This window comes from Ovis canadensis, chromosome 2 (assembly GCF_042477335.2).
Source record: "Ovis canadensis isolate MfBH-ARS-UI-01 breed Bighorn chromosome 2, ARS-UI_OviCan_v2, whole genome shotgun sequence".
NCBI classification, from domain to species: Eukaryota; Metazoa; Chordata; class Mammalia; order Artiodactyla; family Bovidae; genus Ovis; species Ovis canadensis.
Genome location: NC_091246.1, coordinates 60,701,138 through 60,722,243, shown reverse-complemented (window position 1 = coordinate 60,722,243; position 21,106 = coordinate 60,701,138). Strand labels below are relative to the sequence as shown.

General features: G+C 40.4%; 1 long non-coding RNA gene across 1 annotated transcript in view; it reads right to left on the bottom strand.

Annotated features, from left to right (window-relative positions):
* The window catches only part of LOC138433518 (uncharacterized), a 28,835-nt gene extending 10,064 nt beyond the window's left edge, over nucleotides 1-18,771 (bottom strand). The window contains exons 1-2 of the long non-coding RNA XR_011254338.1: nucleotides 18,449-18,771; nucleotides 2,268-2,325 (exon numbers count right to left, since the gene is read on the bottom strand). This is a non-coding gene — a long non-coding RNA (uncharacterized lncRNA). The remainder of the gene's footprint in view (nucleotides 1-2,267; nucleotides 2,326-18,448) is intronic.
* Between the last annotated feature and the right edge of the window lie 2,335 nt (nucleotides 18,772-21,106).

Here is a 21,106-nt window from a genome sequence, read left to right as displayed (position 1 = left end):
CTTTATCAGTCGCCACCCTAATTAGTCTGCAGCCATTGACATTGACCCTCCACCAGCCAAAAGATTATGACTCACTAAAAGCTTAGAGTATGGTTAGCATTTTTTAGCAATATAGTATTTTTAAATTAATATATTCACATAGTCTTTTTAGATGTAATGTATTACATGCTTCAGTTCAGTCTCTCAGTCATGTCCGACTCTTTGTGACCCCATGAATTGCCGCACGCCAGGCCTCCCTGTCCATCACCAACTCCTGGAGTTCACACGCTTAGTGGACTACAATATAGAGTAAATATGACTTTCATATGCACTAAGAACCAAAAAATTCATGTGACTTCCTTTATTGTGATGTTTGCTTTGTTGTAGTGGTCTGGAAACAGACCTACAATATCAGAATGACGTCTGTATGTGCTTTTAATCTTTTTTCTGTATTTCTCTCTCTAGTTGCCTAGCTGGCCATACAGAAGTTTTGAGGGTCACTACTCCAGTACTCTTGCCTGGAAAATCCCATGGATGGAGGAGCCTGGTGGGCTGTAGTCCACAGGGTCACTAGGAGTTGGACACGACTGAGCGACTTCATTTTCGCTTTTCACTCTCATGCATTGGAGAAGGAAATGGCAACCCACTCCAGTGTTCTTGCCTGGAGAATCCCAGGGACGGGAGAGCCTGGTGGGCTGCCATCTCTGGGGTTGCACAGAGTTGGACACGATTGAAGCAACTTAGCAGCAGCAGCAGCAGCAGCAGCAGATATCTATTGAGATTTCTTGTTGTGAGGCATTTGGATTTGGGATGAAGAGAAATAGAAATTCTTCTTTGTGCTTTTTTAAATTAAAAAAAACTGTGATGGTTAATTTTAGGTGTCAGCTTGGCTGGGCTACAGTAGTCAGGTATTTGGTCAACAATTACTCTAGATACCTCTATGAATGTATTTTTTTAGATGATATTAACATTTAAATCAGTAGACTTTGAGTAAAGGAGATTAACCTCAATATTGTGGGTGGGCCTCATCCAGTCAATTAGAAGCCTCAATAAAAAAGACTGACCTCCCTCCCAAAGGAGGGAATTATGCCAGCAGACTGACTTTGGGCATAAATGCCAATTCTTCCTCGGGTCTCCAGCCTGCTGGCATCAATTTTGGATTTGCCAGTCTCCCTAATTATGTGTGCCAATTGCTTAAAATAAGTTTCTCTCTTCTCTCCAGCTCTGTCTATCTGTACACACATCCTACTGGTCTATTTCTGAGCACCGAAGAATTGATGCTTTTGAAGTGTGGTGTTGGAGAAGACTCTTGAGAGTCCCTTGGACTGCAAGGAGATCCAACCAGTCCATTCTGAAGGAGATCAGCCCTGGGATTTCTTTGGAAGGAATGATGCTGAAGCTGAAACTCCCAATACTTTGGCCACCTCATGCGAAGAGTTGACTCACTGGAAAAGACTCTGATGTTGGGAGGGATTGGGGGCAGGAGGAGAAGGGGACGACAGAGGATGAGATGGCTGGATGTCATCACCAACTCGATGGACATAAGTTTGAGTGAACTCTGGGAGCTGGTGATGGACAGGGAGTCCTGGCGTGCTGCGATTCATGGGGTTGCAAAGAGTCGCACACAACTGAGCAACTGAACTGAACTGGTCTGATTCCCTAAAGAATCCTGACTAATCCCTGCACCTAACACACATGTATAATATCTCTAAAAATAATAACATAATTACTTCTTTTTATAAAAAGTTAAGCTTCCATATGAGAAAATAGGTCCAGAAGCATTTGGGAAAATGTCCAAGGGGACTTACATAGACTCCTTCTACGTTAGTTAGAGATGGATCTGAGGTGAAGACCTGTGAATGACTGACTCAGGAGCTTACCCTTCTTTCCAGTGAATTACGATCATTTTAATTACCTACTAAATTATGATATAGAAACAAATACTTGGAGAATACAGAATGTGAGATAGATCTTGATGAGTTTTTAGAATAACCTGGAGGAAAAGAGATGATGAAGCATTTTTAAGGCAGTGAAGAGTGTTTTTTAAAGCTTTAGAGGAGAGAATGAGTAAAATGCATCTCTGAGATTGGGTCATTGTGGGACAGATATTAAGTGAAAAAAAGTCAAGGCATGAAGCAGTAGGAATGTTACTGTTTTTATATAAATGTGTATGTATAAAATTCATATATATGTGTAGTCAGTTATAAAAATATATGCACATGTGTATAATAATATATGCATATCTGCTTGTGGGCATATATTCATAAGGCTATATAAGGAAAACTTACCTGCATTTCCAGAAAGAAAGAGTAGCCATCATGCTTCCAAGACCTGAGTCCCTTATTCCTGAGGAACAAATATACCTGTGTTACTAAAAAACAATGCTCCATTAAAGTGATTCAGGACAGGTTTCACAAGAACTGTTCATTGTACTTTGTGGAAGGATAGGGAGGGAGAGTTTATTTATTTATGTATTTTCAATTGTGTTGCCTTCACATTTTAAAAATCATATGCGTGAGTTACCTTTTGTAATAACAATTGTAAAAACTAGTTTAAAAGAAAAAGGAAAAGGTGCTTATTAATGCCACTGAACTATATACTTAAAAATGGTTAAAAAGATAAATATTATGCATATTTTAACATGAAAGAAAGGGAAAAAGAGAAAGTAAAAGAGGGGTAGGAAGGAAAGGGAAGGATATCATCCATTGATAAATATAGGACTAAAAACGAATGTGTAAAAGTTGTTCTACTTTTACTGAAATTGTTCAGTCTTTGATGTGACATGTGCTAAAAAGAAAAAGCATGCTACTTGGGCAGCTCTAAAATTATCCCCCTAAGCAGTGAAAAAAGCAACATTTGGGAACAATATTTTTGATCACATTCCCTCTTCCAGGTTGGCTGTGTGCTCAGGCTAAGGGTGGCCCCAACTGGGGCCGTGGGACCCACCTTCACACAGAACAGCTCTGGATTTGACCTTCAGCAAGCTGCTTCCAGGAGCTGCCAAGCCCATGGCACAATTGTCTGGAGCTGTGCCCACGTTGTTACTTCACTCACTTTCCCATTAAAAATAGAGACAAAATAAAAACATCCCAGACCCCTGTGTTCCTTGGGTTAGAACTGGCCCAGCAAACTTCTCCTGGCCAAATGCCCACCAGTGGAGGGGAAGGAGGAGAGGGCAGGATCCTCATACTAGGCCATGGAGGGAAGGGATGCTGGGTGTACTGCAGCTAGGCTGGACAGAGATGTCTTGGGAAGCTGGGTCCCCATCCCAAGAGTCAGCTGGCTGAAATCTCTGAGGGTTTCACCCTGAGGGGCCCTGCCTGACTGACTCTTGCCTCCCTTCCGGCCTCCTTTCCTGGCCCCCCTCTGTCAGACAGACAGGATACCTTCGCCCAGCCTTGCTGCTCCCCCATGGGGGGAGGCCAAGACCTGAGGCAGATATTTTGACATAATATTTGAATAAAAATTGTATACATAACATAAAACGTACCATTCTAATAATTTTTAAATATGCAATTCAGTGGCATTGAGTACCTTCGCAGTGCTGTGCTTGACACAGCCTTTTGGTGCAGGGAACATTGGAAGACAGTCCACTTGATGCCATTGTTTTTCCCCAGCTTTGTTTTAAACACTTCAGAAGAATAGGACAGTGAATAGCCATTCACCTAGATTCACCATTTGTTTGTATTTTTTAAAATCTCAAATATTTTATTTATAAATAATATTGTTCTAGAGAGAATTTAAGGAAACTGAAAAGCAGCATGGCGTGACGAAAATAGATTCTTCATTTAACATTTTCTTTGATTTTCCTCTCTCTCTCAGTGTACGCTAGTTTGATTTTTTGCCGAATCATCTGAGATTCAGTTACAGACGTCATGATAACAAGTCACCGTTAAAATTTTCTCCATGTACCCCATAAACAGAGGTCGTTTCTTTTCAAGGCACACAAACTGTTGTGTGTTGTTGTTTTTTTAAAATTCAGGATCCAAAGATCACATTGTATTTGATCATCATGTTTCCTCAGTATCCTTGAATCTAGAACACATACCTATTTTTTTGTGTGTATGTGTGTCTTTCTTGACATTGTTGCTTCTGAAGAGCCCAGGCCAGTTGTTTTACAGAGTATTTGTTGACTTGGTTTGGCTGTTTATTTCCTTGTGTTTGGATTCAAGGTGAGTCTTGCTGATAGGAGGGTTGTTATTTCAACACCACCTAGGATACTGCAGCTCAGTTCTGGTGCTAACACCTGGAGTCAGCACAGATCCCACAATCTTCTGCTGTCAGCTCTAAGTTCAGGGGATCCCCAGGCTACCCATCCACTGACGAGCTGCAAATTCAGAGGTTCTAATTACTCCCCGCCTTGAGTTCACTAATTTATTAGAACGACTCACAGAATTAATAAAAATGCTATTGTAGAGGAGGAAAAATACATCTCCATCTACTCTTCTAGGTTCTTGGCTACAAGACAGGCTAGCAAGAGAAAAATAAAAGTTTAATAATATGTATACCTCCTGTATACATGAGAGAGATCCAGGAAAACTAACTCCCCCAAATGGCCCAAGATACCACCTTAAATACCATCTCCAGTTAAAGACAAAACCAGACATTTGAGGGCATGGGGACACCAGTTATGGAAGCTTACCAGGCAAAGCATAGTAAACAAGGGTGTGTTATTGCAGATTTAAGCCCATGCCTTCTCCACTGATAAGAATTTCTAGAGTTTTAGTCATCCTCTTCCTGGTACAGAGAGGGAGACACCTTTACACGTGGAAGTTTCCCTCATAATTGTACGTGTCCCTTACAAAAGGTAACATCTATTTGGTTTTCAGAGTTTCTCTCATGTCTGCTGGGTTTTTTTGTTTGTTTGTTTTAAGGCCATCTCAATGTAATTCTAATGCCAAACAAATATATTTTGGGGTGGCACTTCCCTGGTGGCTCAGCCGGTTGGGAAGATCCGCTGGAGAAGGGAATGGTAACCCACTCCAGTATTCTTGCCTGGAAAATGCCATGGACAGTGGAGCCTGGTGGGCTATAGTCCATGGGATTGCAAAGACTCAGACATGACTGAGTGACTAACAGCAACAAGGTTCTGCTTCCCTTCTCTATACTGATTATTTTATTATAAAGAATACAACCTAGGAACAGTCAATGAGAAGACATATAGGCTGAGATCTGGCAGAGCAGAGTTTCTGTGTCCTGTTCCTATGGAATGAGAACATATCACCTTCCTGGGACATTAATGTGTTCACCAACCAAGAAGGTCCACTGAGCTACAGTGTCTAGAGTTTTATTGTATTAACGTGATTGGTTGAGTCATTGGCCATATGGTTGAACTCGTCTCCAGCCCCTACCCCTTCTCCAGAAACTGGGCGGGCACAAAGACCCGACCCTCTAATCTTGTGATTGGTAACCACCCCTCATCCTCAAGCTGGGCACCCACATGAGTCATTTTCTTAACATAAACTCAGGTGTGATCCAAGGGGCTGATAGGAAACAAAGGTACTTCTTTCACTCAGGAAATTTCAAGAGTTTTAGAAATTCTGTACCAGGAACCAGGGATAAAGACCAGACAAATTCTTTATTATATAACAGCTATATAGGTCATTTTGTGTCCTTCTCGGTATATTATATCATGATACACATAATATCACTTTGTTCCATCATTACTGATAACAGACTTGGTAATATGTGCCACATTTCTCCATTATAAAGATACTTTAGCCTTTGTAATTAGGTAATATTTTGTGTGAAATTCTGAATATTTAATTTCCCAAAATCTTTTCATGAAGAAGTTTTAACATTTAATGACCATTGGCTATATCAGCTATTGCAAAATGGTTACTTTCTGACAATTCTTTCAAATTAATTAATTAATATAGTTGTGGCATTTGGGATCCAGTTCATTGACCAGAGATTGAGCCCTGACCCCCTGCCTTGCAAGTGCAGAGTCCTAGCCACTGGACCACCCCAGGAAAATTCCCAAATGGTTATTTTCTAATTCAATAATGTCATCTACATTTATTGTTGTTCAGTTGCTAAGTCATGTCTGACTCTTTGTGACCCCATGGACTGCAGCACATCAGGGTTCCCTGTTCTTCACCATCTCCAAGAGTTTGCTCAAACTCATGTCCACTGAGTCAATGATGCCATCCAACCATCTCATCCTCTGTTACCCCCTTCTCCTCCTGCCCTCAATCTTTCCCAGCACCAGGGTCTTTTGCAATGAGTCAGCTCTTTGCATCAGGTGGCCAAAGTATTGGAGCTTCAGCATCAGTCCTTCCAATGAATATTCAGGACTGATTTCCTTTAGGACTGACTGGTTTGATCTCCTTGCAGTCCAAGGAACTCTCAAGAGTCTTCTCCAGCACGACAATTTGAAAGCATCAATTCTTCAGCACTCAGCATTTTTTATGGCCCAAGTCTCACATTTGTGCATGACTCCTGGAAAAACCATAGTTTCACTATGCAAGCCTTTGTCAGCAAAGTGATGTCTCTGCTTTTTAATAGGCTGTCTAGGTTTGTCATAGCTTTTCTCCCAAGGAGCAAGCATCTTTTAATTTTGTGGCTGCAGTCAGCAGCCACAGTTAGTTTGGAGCCCAAGAAAATAAAATCTGTCACTGATGACACATTTTCCCTTTCTATTTACCTTGAAGTGATGTGACCGGATGCCATCATTTAGTTTTTGAATGTTGAGTTTTAAGCCAGGTTTTTCGCTTACCTCTTTACCCACAGCAAGAGGCTCTTTAGTTCCTCTTTGCTTTCTGCCATTAGAGTGGTATTATCTGCATATCTGAAGTTGTTATTTCTCCTGGCAGTCTTGATTCCAGCTTATGATTCATCCAGTCTGGCATTTCACATGATATACTCTGCATAGAAGTTAAATAAGCAGAAATACAGCCTTGCTGAATTCTTTTCTCAGTTTAGAACCAGTCTGTTGTTCCATCTCTGGTTCTAACTGTTGCTTCTTGATCTGCATACAGGTTTCTCAGGAGGCAGGTAGGGTGGTCTGGTATGCCTGTCTGTCTGAGAATTTTCCACAGTTTGTTGTGATTCAGACAGTCAAAGGCTTTAGTGTATGTAGTCAATGAAACCAAAGTAGATGTTTTCCTGAAATTCCCTAGCTTTTGTGTGATCCAGCGTTTGTTGGCAGTTTGATCTCTGGTTCCTCTGCCTTTTCAAAATCTAGATGGTACATGTGGAAGTTCTCGATTCACATACTATTGAAGCCTAACTTGAAGGATTTTGAGTATTACCTTGCTAGCATGTGAAATGAGGGCAACTGTATGATAGTCTGCACATTCTTTGGCATTGCCTTTCTTTGGGATTAGAATGAAAACTGACCTTTTCTAGTCCTATGAGCATTGTTTTCCAAATTTGCTGGCATATGGAGTGCAACACTTTCACAGCATCATCTTTTAGGATTTGAAATAGCTCAGCTGGAATTCTATCACCTCCACTAGCTTTGTTCATAGTAATGCTTCCTTAGGCCCTCCTGACTTCATACTCCAGAGTGTCTGGCTCTAGGTGAGCGACAACACAATCGTGGTTATCTGGGTCATTAAGACCTTTTTTGTATAGTTCTTCCATGTATTCTTGCCATTTCTAGCTGGCATTTTTTTCTGTAAAGAAGAGCTTTCACTTTCCCCTCTGGTACTCCGTTTAAGTTTTTAATAAAGTATCTTTATGAACTCATAGGTTTTATTATACACAGGTTTTTATTTTTATGCTCAAATTATCCTAGATTTGAATAATGAGTCTCTTCGTGCTCATTCCTGTATCCTATTTTGAGTTCTTACTCTGTGTTGATGAGGTTATTATGATTTTGTTATGAATTGATGCAGCCTAATAAATAATTAAAACAGCTATTGATTATCATGTAGGAGATGAGTCAGTCTTCCTCTCTCACAGGGACTTTTTCCATCACTGACCCCACCTCACGTGATGTGACTGAACTGGGGTGAAGGATGGGAGGGCAGTAAATACCCATGGAAAGATCACAAGTAGAGGAGAACAGGGTCACCACACTGTCTGGCTCAGAAAAGACTGTCAAGCCCAGTGATGACTTTGAGAATTCACTTTAGCTTCGTGGACTGCACATCAATTAAATAATCATATGTGTCCTTAACAATGGCAGTTCACTTTCTATTAGTATGCATGTACACATACCAAGTATGTGTACTTTTTATTGCAGCCTTACTTATAATGCATGTCAGATGTATACTCAGCTCTGCAGAGAAATGTTTCAAGGGTAAAAAGGAGAGAAGGAAATTATGGCTAAAAATGATAACATTCTGATAAGAAAAAAAAAGAATGTTCAACTAAATTTCTTATGATTTTCTTTTAGCTAAGTAATGTCTAAAATTGTTTATAGGTTTTTATAAATAATTGTTTTGAGGGAAAAATAACCTACTTAAAAAATTTTATTGGAGTATAGTTGATTTACAATGTTGTGTTAGTTTCAGGTATATAGCAAATTGAATGAGGTATACATATATCCACGTTTTTTTTTTAAGACTCTTTCCCATATAGACCGTTATAGAGTATTAAGCAGAGTTCCCCATGTAATACAGCAGGTTCTTTTTAGTTATCTATTTTAAATAGTATGCATATGTCAACCACAATCTCCCAATTTGTCCCATCATGCCTTTATCCCCTGGTAACAATAAGTTTGTTTTCTACATCTGTGACTTTACTTATGTTTTATAAATAAGTTCATGTTTACCTTTTTTTTTTTTTAGATTCCACATATGAGTGATATTGTATGATATATGTTTTCTGTGTCTGACTTACTTCCCTCATAAGACAATCTCTAGGTCCATCCACATTGCTGCAAATGGCATTATTTGGTTCATTTTATGGCTAATATTCCATTGTATATATGTAGCATATATTTTTTGTCCATTCCTTTGTTGATAGACATTTAGGTTGCTTCCAAGTCCAGGCTATTGTAAATAGTGCTGCAGTGAGCACTGAGGTACAGGTGTCTTTTTGAATTGTGGTTTTCCACAGATATATGCCAAGGAGCAGCATTACTGGGTTACAAACAACCTACTTTGAGAAGAAGCTGATTTTAGAATCTATTAGATTAAAAAAAAATTCAAACTATTCTTTGAAAGTACTGTATGTTCATTCATAAATAACTCAAACAACACAGAACATAATAAGGTGGGAAATAAGCATTTCAGTTCCTAAGTGAAAAATTATGCAAGGGAAGGCACTTAGAGATGGATTTCTCAACTTCAGCACAAGTGACCTTTGGGCCTGGATAATTTTTTGTGGTGGGGGCTGCCAACTGCATAGCAACAGCCCTGGCCTCTACTCACCAGATGCTGGTAGAACTCCCCACCTCCAGTAGTAACAACCAGAATGCCTCCAGATTTTGCCACCTGTCCCCTGGGGGACAAAACTCCCTCACTGAGAACCAAAGTTAGGTAAAGATGTTCTATTGGACACATACCTGGTAATAAGAAGAGTGATTTTAAAATCAAGATACCTTTTTCCAAAGCTCCAGTTTCAAAGTGAAAGAAGTGAAGTCGCTCAGGCAGAGAAGGAAATTATGGCTAAAAATGATAACATTCTGATAAGAAAAAAAAAGAATGTTCAACGAAATTTCTTATGATTTTCTTTTAGCTAAGTAATGTCTAAAATTGTTTATAGGCTTTTATAAATAATTGTTTTGAGGGGAAAAATAACCTACTTAAAAAAATTTTATTGGAGTATAGTTGATTTACAATGTTGTGTTAGTTTCAGGTATATAGCAAATTGAATGAGGTATACATATATCCACTTTTTTAGGCATTGCAGGCAGACGCTTTACCCTCTGAGCCACCAGGGAAGCCCAGTTTCAAAATACTCCCTAAATGAAAAGAGCCATGTCAAAACATCTTTGCTTCATCCTAGCCATGGTTATTATGGGTCACTTGTACCAAAGTAGCCTCCCCTCTATTTTTTCACTTCCCACTCTATTTACATTTTAAAATTAAGTTCATGAGTACATAAACTCCCACCTTTGGCCTTGATGACTCCTTCCTCAGATCTCAGCCTGAGTGTACCTTCCTGGGGCATTCTTGGGATGTTCAAGGTGATTTCCATACTTTTTTATATGTTCCCACAACATCCTGTCCTTACTTTTGTTTATAACACTTGTCACATTTGGAATTACCTGTTTAATTTCTATTTGTCCTGTCTGGCTCACTGCCAGTGTTGTTACTACAACTCATAGTGTCTGACATTAAGGATATGCCAAGGAAATATACTGAAATTTATTTTCTCTTTGGTTCCAAAATTATTCATTCTTAAATTCATATGTTACATTCTTTTTTTTTTTTTTTTAATCATGATGAATGTACTTTAACTATGGTGAAAAAGAGTTAAGGTGCTTGAGGTACTTGTGAAGAGAAATAGATAACCATGGGTCAGGGTTGACTGCCTCTGTCCAGTCTGTGGCACCAGCCAATCCCAACACATATTTCGCTCACTTTCCTTTTCAGAAGTCACAGGATAGTCGAATACAATGCTAAATAAAGAACATGATTTAGGAATTCTTTATAGGGTGGGATGATTTGGGAGAATGGCATTGAAACATGTATAATATCATATATGAAACAAATCGCCAGTCCAGGTTCAATGCATGATACTGGATGCTTGGGGCTGGTGCACTGGGGGATGACCCAGAGGGATGGTATGGGGAGGGAGGAGGGTGGGGGGTTCAGGATGGGGAACACGTGTGTACCCGTGGCGGATTCATATTGACGTATGGCAAAACCAATACAATATTGTAAAGTAATTAACCTCCAATTAAAATAAATAAATTTATATATTTTTGAAAAAAGAATTCTTTATATAAGTTGAGGAGATGTAGCTGTCAAAGCTCATGTGTTTTGTTCCTTGCAGAAATGGTAATATACAAGGGTGGCTTGGCCTGCAGAAGCTTGAAGCAGGGTTCCAGTTCCCGGTCAGGAATAGAGATCAGGCCTTGGCAGTGAGAGCATGGAATCCTAGTCACTAGACCTCCAGGGACTAGTGGCCAGTGACAAGACTCTGCCCATCATCTGTGTAGAAATAAATTTTCACATAGAGATGGAAAGTAGAGAAAGAAGTAAAGTATTTATTAGGAGGAAAAAGAATATGTATGGATAGACACACAGGCTCAGAGAGAGTCGCACACTCGTAGGTTGAATCACTTTTAGGGAGTGTTTATTCCAGATTTCCTTTGGCCAGTCATCTTGCTTTGCCCTGTTCTGAGTCTTTATTTTAGGTCATGCCTGAATGGTCTAATGGTTTTCCCTACTTTCTTCAATTTAAGTCTGAATTTGGCAACAAGGAGTTCATGATCTGAGCCACAGTCAGCTCCCAGTCTTGTTTTTGCTGACTGTATAGAGCTTCTCCATCTTTGGCTGCAAAGAATATAATCAGTCTGATTTCAGTGTTGACCATCTGGTGATGTCCATGTGTAGAGTCTTCTCTTGTGCTGTTAGAAGAGGATATTTGCATGCGTTCTCTTGGCAAAACTCTATTCTTGCCCTGCTCCATTCCATATTCCAAGGCCAAATTTGCCTGTTACTCCATGTGTTTCTTCACTTCCTATTTTTGCATTCCAGTCCCCTATAATGAAAAGAACATCTTTTTGGGGTGTTAGTTCTAAAAGGTCTTATAGGTCTTCATAGAACCATTCAACTTCAGCTTCTTCAGTGTTACTGTTTGGGGCATAGGATTGGATCACTGTGATATTGAATGGTTTGCCTTGGAAACAAACAGAGATCATTCTGTCATTTTTGAAATTGCATCCAAGTACTGCATTTTGACTCTTGAGAGTCCCTAGGACTGCAAGGAGATCCAACCAGTCCATTCTAAAAGAGATCAGCCCCGGGTGTTCTTTGGAAGGAATGATGCTAAAGCTGAAACTCCAGTACTTTGGCCACCTCCTCTGAAGAGTTGACTCATTGGAAAAGACACTGATGCTGGGAGGGACTGGGGGCAGGAGGAGAAGGGGACGACAGAGGATGAGATGGCTGGATGGCATCACTGACTCGATAGATGTGAGTCTGAGTGAACTCCGGGACTTGGTGATGGACAGGGAGGCCTGGCTTGCTGTGATTCATGGGGTCGCAAAGAGTTGGACACAACTGAGCAACTGAACTGAACTGCATTTCAAACTCTTTTGTTGACCATGATGGCTACTCCATTTTGTCTAAGCGATTCCTGCCCACAGTAGTAGATATAATGATCATCTGAGTTAAATTCACCCATTCCAGTCCATTTTAGTTCGCTGATTCCTAGAATGTCAACGTTCACTCTTGCCATCTCCTGTTTGACCACTTACAATTTGCCTTGATTCATGGACCTAACATTCCAGGTTCCTATGCAATATTGCTCTTTACAACATTGGACCTTGCTTCTACCACCAGTCATATCCACAACTGGGTATTGTTTTTGCTTTGGCTCCATCCCTTCATTCTTCCTGGAGTTATTTTCCCACTGATCTCCTGTAGCATATTGGGCACCTACTGACCTGGGGAGTTCCTCTTTCAGTATCTTATCATTTTGCCTTTTCATACTGTTTATGGGGTTCTCAAGGCAAGAATACTGAAGTGGTTTACCATTCCTTTCTCCAGTGGACCACATGCTGTCAGACCTCTCCACCATGACCCGTCTGTCTTGGGTGGCCCCACACGGCATGGCTCAATTTCAGAGTTAGACAAGGCTGCGGTCTGTGTGATCAGATTGGCTAGTTTTCTGTGATTGTGGTTTCAGTGTGTCTGCCCTCTGATGCCCTCTCGCAACACCTACCATCTTACTTGGGTTTCTCTTACCTTGAACGTGGGGTATCTCTTCACGGCTGCTCCAGCAAAGCACAGCCAGTGCTCCTTACTTTGGATGAGGTCACCCCTCCTGACCTTGAATGTGGGGCAGCTCCTCTCAGCCCTTCTGCACCCATGCAGCCACCACTCCTTGGATGTGGGGTTCCTCAGCACAAGAGCAAAGTGGTGATTGCAGCCATGAAATTAAAAGACGATTACTCCTTGGAAGGAAAGTTATGACCAACCTAGATAGCATATTCAAAAGCAGAGATATTACTTTGCCAACAAAGGTCCATCTAGTCAAGGCTATAGTTTTTCCAGTAGTCATGTATGGATGTGAGAGTTGGACTGTGAAGAGAGCTGAGTGCTGAAGAATTGATGCTTTTGAACTGTGGTGTTGGAGACTCTTGAGAGTCCCTTGGACTGCAAGGAGAGCCAACCAGTTCATTCTAAAGGAGATCAGTCCTGGGTGTTCATTGGAAGGACTGATGCTGAAGCTGAAACTCCAGTACTTGGGCCACCTCATGCGAAGAGTTGACTCACTGGAAAAGACCCTGATGCCAGGAGGGATTGGGGGCAGGAAGAGAAGGGGACAACAGAGGATGAGATGGCTGGGTGGCATCTCCAACTTGATGCACATGAGTTTGGGTGAACTCTGGGGGTTGGTGATGGACAGGGAGGCCTGGCGTGCTGCAATTCATAGGGTCACAAAGAATCAGACACGACTGAGTGACTGAACTGACTGACTGATTGAGGCTGTATTTGGTATGTCTCAAGGTCTTCCCATGTGCGTGGGCGTATCTCTTAGCCAAGATGGATTCTAGTAATACCCATTGCTAGACTAGGTATTGATATCACTTACTATGAGGTGGTGCCCCCTCCCTTTTTGTCCTCCAAGGAGTCTTTCTGCACATGTGGAGTCAGGAATGTCTCCTTGACTTCTAGAATGAGGAATTTGTGGTCTCTCTATCTCTTATCTGGGCAGGGCCCAGCCTCCTCTCTCCTGCTATTCTGTAGTATCTGTCCACAGGGGACAAATTCCAGTTGCTCAGCCTGGGGCCCATCTATCTCCTACCTCCATCTGGAACGTAGACTCAAATTACTCAAAACATTCAAAAGATTCCTAAACTCCCATTTTTTTTTAATGATGGAGATGATGCAAGATTTGAAACAAAGTTATTGAGACTTTCTGTGCAGGATAGTTTTGGCTTCAAATAACAGAGAACCCAATTCAAAAGGGATTAAGCAAAGAAAATGATCACTCTTTTATATAATAAGATTCAAGGTGGGTTGGTTTCAGGTTTGGGTAAACAGTTAGCTCAATAACATCTTTGAATACCCGACTTCTTTCATTTCTTCCATCTCCCGCCTGCCTGTGTCAGTTTTATCTTCATTCTGGCTCAGCCATGGTAACAGAATGGCTGCCCCACTTCCACAAGCCACATCTAGCCCTCCACTGAGCAGAAAGAAGCCATGTCTTCCTTTGTGTTTCTTTCGAAATATTTAAATTTACATAAAATTCACTATTTATCATGCAGTTCTTTGAGTTTTGACAAACACATACTCGCATCATCACTCCCACAGTCAAGATACAGAACCCTTTCATTAAGTCCCACTTTTCTGTGTGTGTGTGCTGTCCCCATCCCTAAATCTGGCAACGATGGATATCTTCTTTGTCCTGGCTATTCTAATACGTGTGGTGATGTATCATTATGGCTTTTATTTGCATTCCCATAAAGCAGCAGTTAGAACTGGACATGGAATAACAGACTGGTTCCAAATAGGAAAAGGAGTATGCCAAGGCTGTATACTGTCACCCTGCTTATTTAACTTCTATGCAGAGTACATCATGAGAAACGCTGGGATGGAAGAAGCACAAGCTGGAATCAAGATTGCCAGGAGAAATATCAATAACCTCAGATATGCAGATGACACCACCCTTACGGTAGAAAGTGAAGAGGAACTAAAAAGCCTCTTGATGAAAGTGAAAGAGGAGAGTGAAAGGTTGGCTTAAAGCTCAACATTCAGAAAAAGAAGATCATGGCTTCTGGTCCTATCACTTCATGGGAAATAGATGGGGAAATAGTGGAAACAGTGTCAGACTTTATTTTTTGGGCTCCAAAATCACTGCACATGGTGACTGCAGCCATAAAATTAAAAGACCCTTACTTCTTGGAAGGAAAGTTATGACCAACCTAGATAGCATATTTAAAAGCAGAGACATTACTTTGCCAACTAAAGTCTGTCTAGTCAAGGCTATGGTTTTTCCAGTGGCCGTGTATGGATGTGAGACTTGGACTATGAAGAAAGCTGAGTGCCGAAGAATTGATGCTTTTGAACTGTGGTGTTGGAGAAGACTCTTGAGAGTCCCTTGGACTGCAAGGAGATCCAACCAGTCCATCCTAAAGGAGATTAGCCCCGGGTGTTCTTTGGAAGGAATGATGCTAAAGCTGAAGCTCCAGTACTTTGGCCACCTCATGTGAAGAGTTGACTCATTGGAAAAGATTCTGATGCTGGGAGGGATTTGGGGCAGGAGGAGAAGGGGACGACAGAGGATGAGATGGCTGGATGGCATCACGTACTCAATGGATGTGAGTCGGAGTGAACTCCGGGAGTTGGTGATGGACAGGGAGGCCTGGTGTGTTGCGGTCCATGGGGTTGCAGAGTTGGAAACGACTGAGCAACTGAACTGAAAGCACGATGATTTTAGAACTTTTAATGTGGTTATTTGCCATCTGTATATCCTCTATAGTGAAGATTCTGTTCAAATCTTTTGTCCACGTTTTTATGTTTTTATTCTTACTATTGAGTTTTGAGAGTTGTTTATATATTCTAGCTAGAAGTTCTTTCTTGTGTATGTTTTGCCAGTATATCCTCCAAAGCCTGTGGATTGTCTTTCCATTCTTCTACTGCTCTGTTTTGTGAAGCAAAAGATTTTAATTGTGATGAAGTCCAATTTACCAATTTTCTCTTTCAACGATTATAGTTTTAATATCATATCTAACAAGTCTTTGTATAACCCAGGCTTACGAAGATATTTTTCTGTGTTCTAAAAGTTCTATCAGTTAGTCAGTTCAGCTGCTCAGTTATGTCCAGCTCTTTATGACCCCATGGACTGCAGCATGCCAGGCCTCCCTGTCCATCACCAACTTCCAGAGTCCACCCAAACTCATGTCCATTGAGTCAGTGATGCCATCCAACCATCTCATCTTCCGTCGTCTCCTTCTCCTCCTGTTCTCAATCTTTCCCACATCAGGGTCTTTTCCAATGAGTCAGCCCTTCTCATCAGGTGGCCAAAGTATTGGAGTTTCAGCTTCAACATCAGTCCTTCCAATACTGAGGACTGAACACTCAGAACTGATTTCCCTCAGGATGGACTGGTTGGCTCTCCTTGCAGTCCAAGGGACTCAAGAGTCTTCTCCAACACCACAGTTCAAAAGCATCAATTCTTCGGCACTCAGCTTTCTTCATAGTCCAACTCTCACATCTGTACATGACTACTGGAAAAACCATAGCCTTGACTAGACAGACTTTAGTTGGCAAAGTAATATCTCTGCTTTTGAATATGCTATCTAGGTTGGTCATAATTTTCCTTCCAAGGAGTAAGCATCTTTTAATTTCATGGCTGCAGTCACTATCTGCAGTGATTTTGGAGCCCCAAAAAATAAAGTCTGACACTGTTTCCACTGTTTCCCCATCTATTTGCCATGAAGTGACTGGACCAGATGCCATGATCTTAGGAAAGATATACGTCAAGGCTGTACACTGTCACCCTGCTTATTTAACTTATATGCAGAGGACATCATGAAAAACACTGGGCTGGATAAAGCAGTAGCTGGAAATAAGATTGCCGGGAGAAATATCAGAAACCTCAAATATGTAGATGACACCACCCTTATGGCAGAAAGTGAAGAAGAACTAAAGAGCCTCTGATGAAAGTGAAAGAGGAGAGTGAAAAAAAGTTCTATAGTTTCCCATTTATATTTGGGATCCACTTTAAGTTATTTTTTGTACAAAGTGAGAGGCACAGATTGAGGTTCTTTTTTTTTTTAATATAGGGATGTCCAATTTTTTAACACCATTTGTTGAAAACATTGTCTTTTCATTTTTGAATTGCCTGTGTCCCTTGATCAAAATTATTTGACTTTGTGTGGGTTAGTTTCTGAACTCTTTATTCTGTTTGCCTGAGTGTTGGTTCTTTCACCAATGCCAAATTTTCTTGATTACTGTAGCTTTATAATGGTAAATCTTAAAATCAAGTAGTATGAATCTGTTATCTTTTAGAGTCAGCTTCTCAGTCTTCACAAAAGAAGAAAAATCTTTCTTTCTGAGACTTAAGACTGTATTGAAGCTATAGATCAATTTGGAGAGAATTGACATTTTAACAATATTTAGTTCTTCTAATCCATGAACTCAGTATAATGCATACTTTCGGAATTAATGCACTCTTAATTCACACTATGAGTGAGGACATTTTTCAAGAAAAGTTCCTGGAAGACTTCATCTTGTCTCATGAACTTGAGTGGGTCACTAAGCCCAAAGCCAGTCATTGTCAAGAGGAGTAGGATTGACATGACAGGCTTAGACCAGTGTTTTGAAATTTGCCTCAGGACTTATTTGCGGGTTCAGAAGTCACATTTAGTGGGTCAGAGTTATCATTTGAAAAATAAATATAATTGAAGAAGCATAGCAAAGCGTAATGCACATTATAAAAATAGATATTCTATTAAGCTTTCTTTTCAATTTTCTGTAAAATCACATAGAATGCACATGTGTCCTGGGTTGCCATGTGATATTTGTTTCTTACTCTGAGTCACAGTCTAAAAAGTTTGCAGTGTCAGATTTAATCTTGAGCTGGGAATAGAGCCACCCTCTCTGGTGGATAGAGATCTAAGCAAGATACAGATCTCTTAGTTAGGAATGGAGGAAGACTAAATATTATTAAATAGCAAGCAGCAGAGCTTGTTATATCTCTTGACATTTTTTTCTTTGATGATGAATTCTTTGTTTGGGGTTCTAGTTAATGAAAACATGCCATTTTGCCCAAGTAACACAGATATTCATGTAAACATAAATGAATGAAGTAACACAGATATTCATGTAAACATAAATGAATGAAGGAACACAGATATTTATATAAACATAAATCTTCTGTTGCTCTCCAATTAGAGGCACTAAAAGAAAACCTGTTGGTTTTTCTTTTGGTTTTCTTTCAGTGGAAAAAGGAACAGAAATCTTTGCTGATAACTACTTAGGAAAAAGAAATCAGTTCTGTATTTCAGATGGACATTAGTATATAATTAATCTGACAAAGAGAATGCTTATGCTCACCAACACAATATCACCACACTGACACTATTTAAAATTTTACATACTGTGCTCGGTCCCAGCTAATTCATTATGTCAGCCATAAACCAAAGGTCTCTAAATGTAGTTTGGTGGATTCTCAGAGTTAAAATCTTTGAAGATAAGAAAGGAATTTTGTTGCCAGATACTGTTTCTTGGCACTTGCCCTGTTTCACCAGATTCTTAAACCTCCAAAGCAATTTACAAACTCAGTTTCTGTCAACTCACAATTCATAATTTTGGTTCAGGAGTCACTTCTAACTGTCAGAAAATGAAGACATTTCACACACCTTAGAAAGAGAAATTGCATTTTAAAAGTTTACCTGAAGTAAACATAGAGGTTAATGTCAATTCAGCTGGTCTGTGGGGTTGTGTGGTCTCTTGACACATGAAGAGGGTCTTGCCTTCTGCCCTGTGTTGCTTTTTATGCAGGAATGTCCCGAGTGATATACTTTGCAGGTCCTCATGAAATAACAATATACTGGATTTGATTAGACAATTCCCCAGATGATGCAATATCAAATTGATCTGTTTCTAACTTGGTTAGAGGTTTCTGCTGCAAAAACTTCTTTTTCCCTTGGTTGTTTTCTTTATTGAAAAATTCATGGGACTCAGACAACCACCCCATTGAAGTGTAGAGTAACCTATGTGTAGAGTAACCCTTTAGGTACATTCTTTACATCATACCTACTTATTAGGAGCCAGTTACATTTTTTTTGGCTGAGAATCAGATTACTCAACTGGTAGGTATAAAGGCATGTTTGTTTCACAACTACAGCAAGAATATTTGAAGAAGTAGTGAGGGGGGCGGGGGTACAACCCACAACAAAAAGACCAACTCTACAATCTATTTTTTAGCTTAGAATAAAAATCCCCCTTTTCTATGTCCAGAGTTGTTTCTATGCCAGCTGACTTCTGGAAACTTACACACAAACATTTACTTAAACTTAAGGTCATGCCACAAGTTAGTAGAAACTGGGAAATTTCAACTTTGATGGACACAGCTGCTAACTAAGCATTTGCTGGATTTTATAGCAAGTGACTTAAAACACAGCATAAGAACATTATAAAAATATATAGTGTTTCTCTTCTAGATTGCCCTATATGTTTGAGACATTTGAATAACTTTGTATAACTGTGGTTAAATTTCATGATGTTGAAACCAATTCCCCTAGAAACCAAGTTCCCCTACTGGGCTTCTGATGAACCTCTCTATCCAAAACTTTATTACCTTTCTTGTCCTGCCCCTGTTGCCCTCAGGGTTGAGGAGTATCAAGGAAACAGGGCACTGAAATCAAGCAGGGTTTAAAAGGTATAAAAGCTGCTTAGTGTCCCCAGTTTCTTGTTTGTTTAAAAAAAAAAAAAAGGCTTTAGTCTTCTTGATTGTCCCAAGTTCCAAAGAGCAGGTTCAAGCAGTTGATGGTTAGAACAATAGAGTATGGCATATTTTTGGTTCCTCCTGAAGGGATATGCATGGCAATCTGATGTATATCTTGAGTTGTTCTGCAGAAGCCAAGACCCCAGCCCATGGTAGGAAATGCTATCTTCAAGCCACAAGCACATAGATCCCAAACTGGTTGGAACCAGAAAGTTGATGATTGAGATTCCCAAAAGATCACTGATATCTTGCCACTCATAAATCAGGAAGTCACAAACTGATCCCCCACCCTAAGAACCTCTCCCCTAACACTTAAAAATTTTTTTAAATTTTATATTGGAGTTAATTTATGATGTTGTATTAGTTTCATGTGTACAGCCAGGTGAATCATTTATATCTATACACATGTATCCTTTTTTTCAAATTCTTTTCCCATTTAGGTTATCACAAGATATTGAGTAGAGTTCTCTGTGCTATACAGTAAATCCTTGTCTTAGTAATCCCTTCCCAGAAAGCCACTGGGGAGTTCAGGTCTTTTGAGCATGAGCTGCCCATTTTCCTGGCTTTGTTATTGCTGTTCAGTCACTCACTCATGTCTGACTTTTTGCGACCCCGCGGACTACACCACACCAGGCTTCCCTGTCCTTCACCATCTCACAGAGCTTGCTCAAACTCATGTCCATTGAGTCAGTGATGCCATCCAACCATCTCATCCTCTGTCGTCCCCTTTTCCTTGGGCCTTCAATCTTTCCCAGCATCAGTCTTTTCTAATGAATCGGATCTTTGCATCAGGTGGCCAAAATATCGAAGCTTCAGCCTCAGTATCAGTCCCTCCACTGAATATTCAGGGTTGATTTCCTTTAGGATTGATTGGTTTGGTCTCCTTGCTATCCAAGAGACTCTCAAGAGTCTTCTCCAACACCACAGTTCAAAAGCATCAATTCTTTGGCGCTCAGCTCTCTTTATGGTCCAACTCTCACATCCTTACATGACTATTGGAAAAACCATACCTTTGACTAGATGGGCCTTTGTTGGCAAAGTAATGTCTCTGCTTTTTAATATGCTGTCTAAGTTGGTCATAGCTTTTCTTCCAAGGAGCAAGTGTCTTTTAATTTCATGGCTGCAGTCACCATCTGCAGTGATTTTGGAGCCCCCCAAAATAAAGTCTGTCACTTTTTCCATTGTTTCCTCATTTATTTGCCATGAAGTGATGGGGCCGGATGCCATGATCTTAGTTTTTTTTTTAATGTCGAATTTTAAGCCTTGTTTTGCGCCCTGCAAATAAAGCCTTCAGTTCAGTTCAGTTCAGTTCAGTCACTCAGTCGTGTCCGACTCTTTGCGACCCTATGAGTTGCAGCACGCCAGGCCTCCCTGTCCATCACCAACTCCCGGAGTTCACTCAGACTCTCGTCCATCGAGTCAGTGATGCCATCTAGCCATCTCATCCTCTGTTACTTTGCTGCAAACACCTGCTGTCAGCGTTGACTTTTTGCATGATGGGCACACAGGCCCCTACTTGGTAACAGAACCTTCACCCCAGACAATTTAAAGTCCTTTCCAACTTCCTCTACTCCACTGTTATTTTTCTACCCTGGTGGGAGAT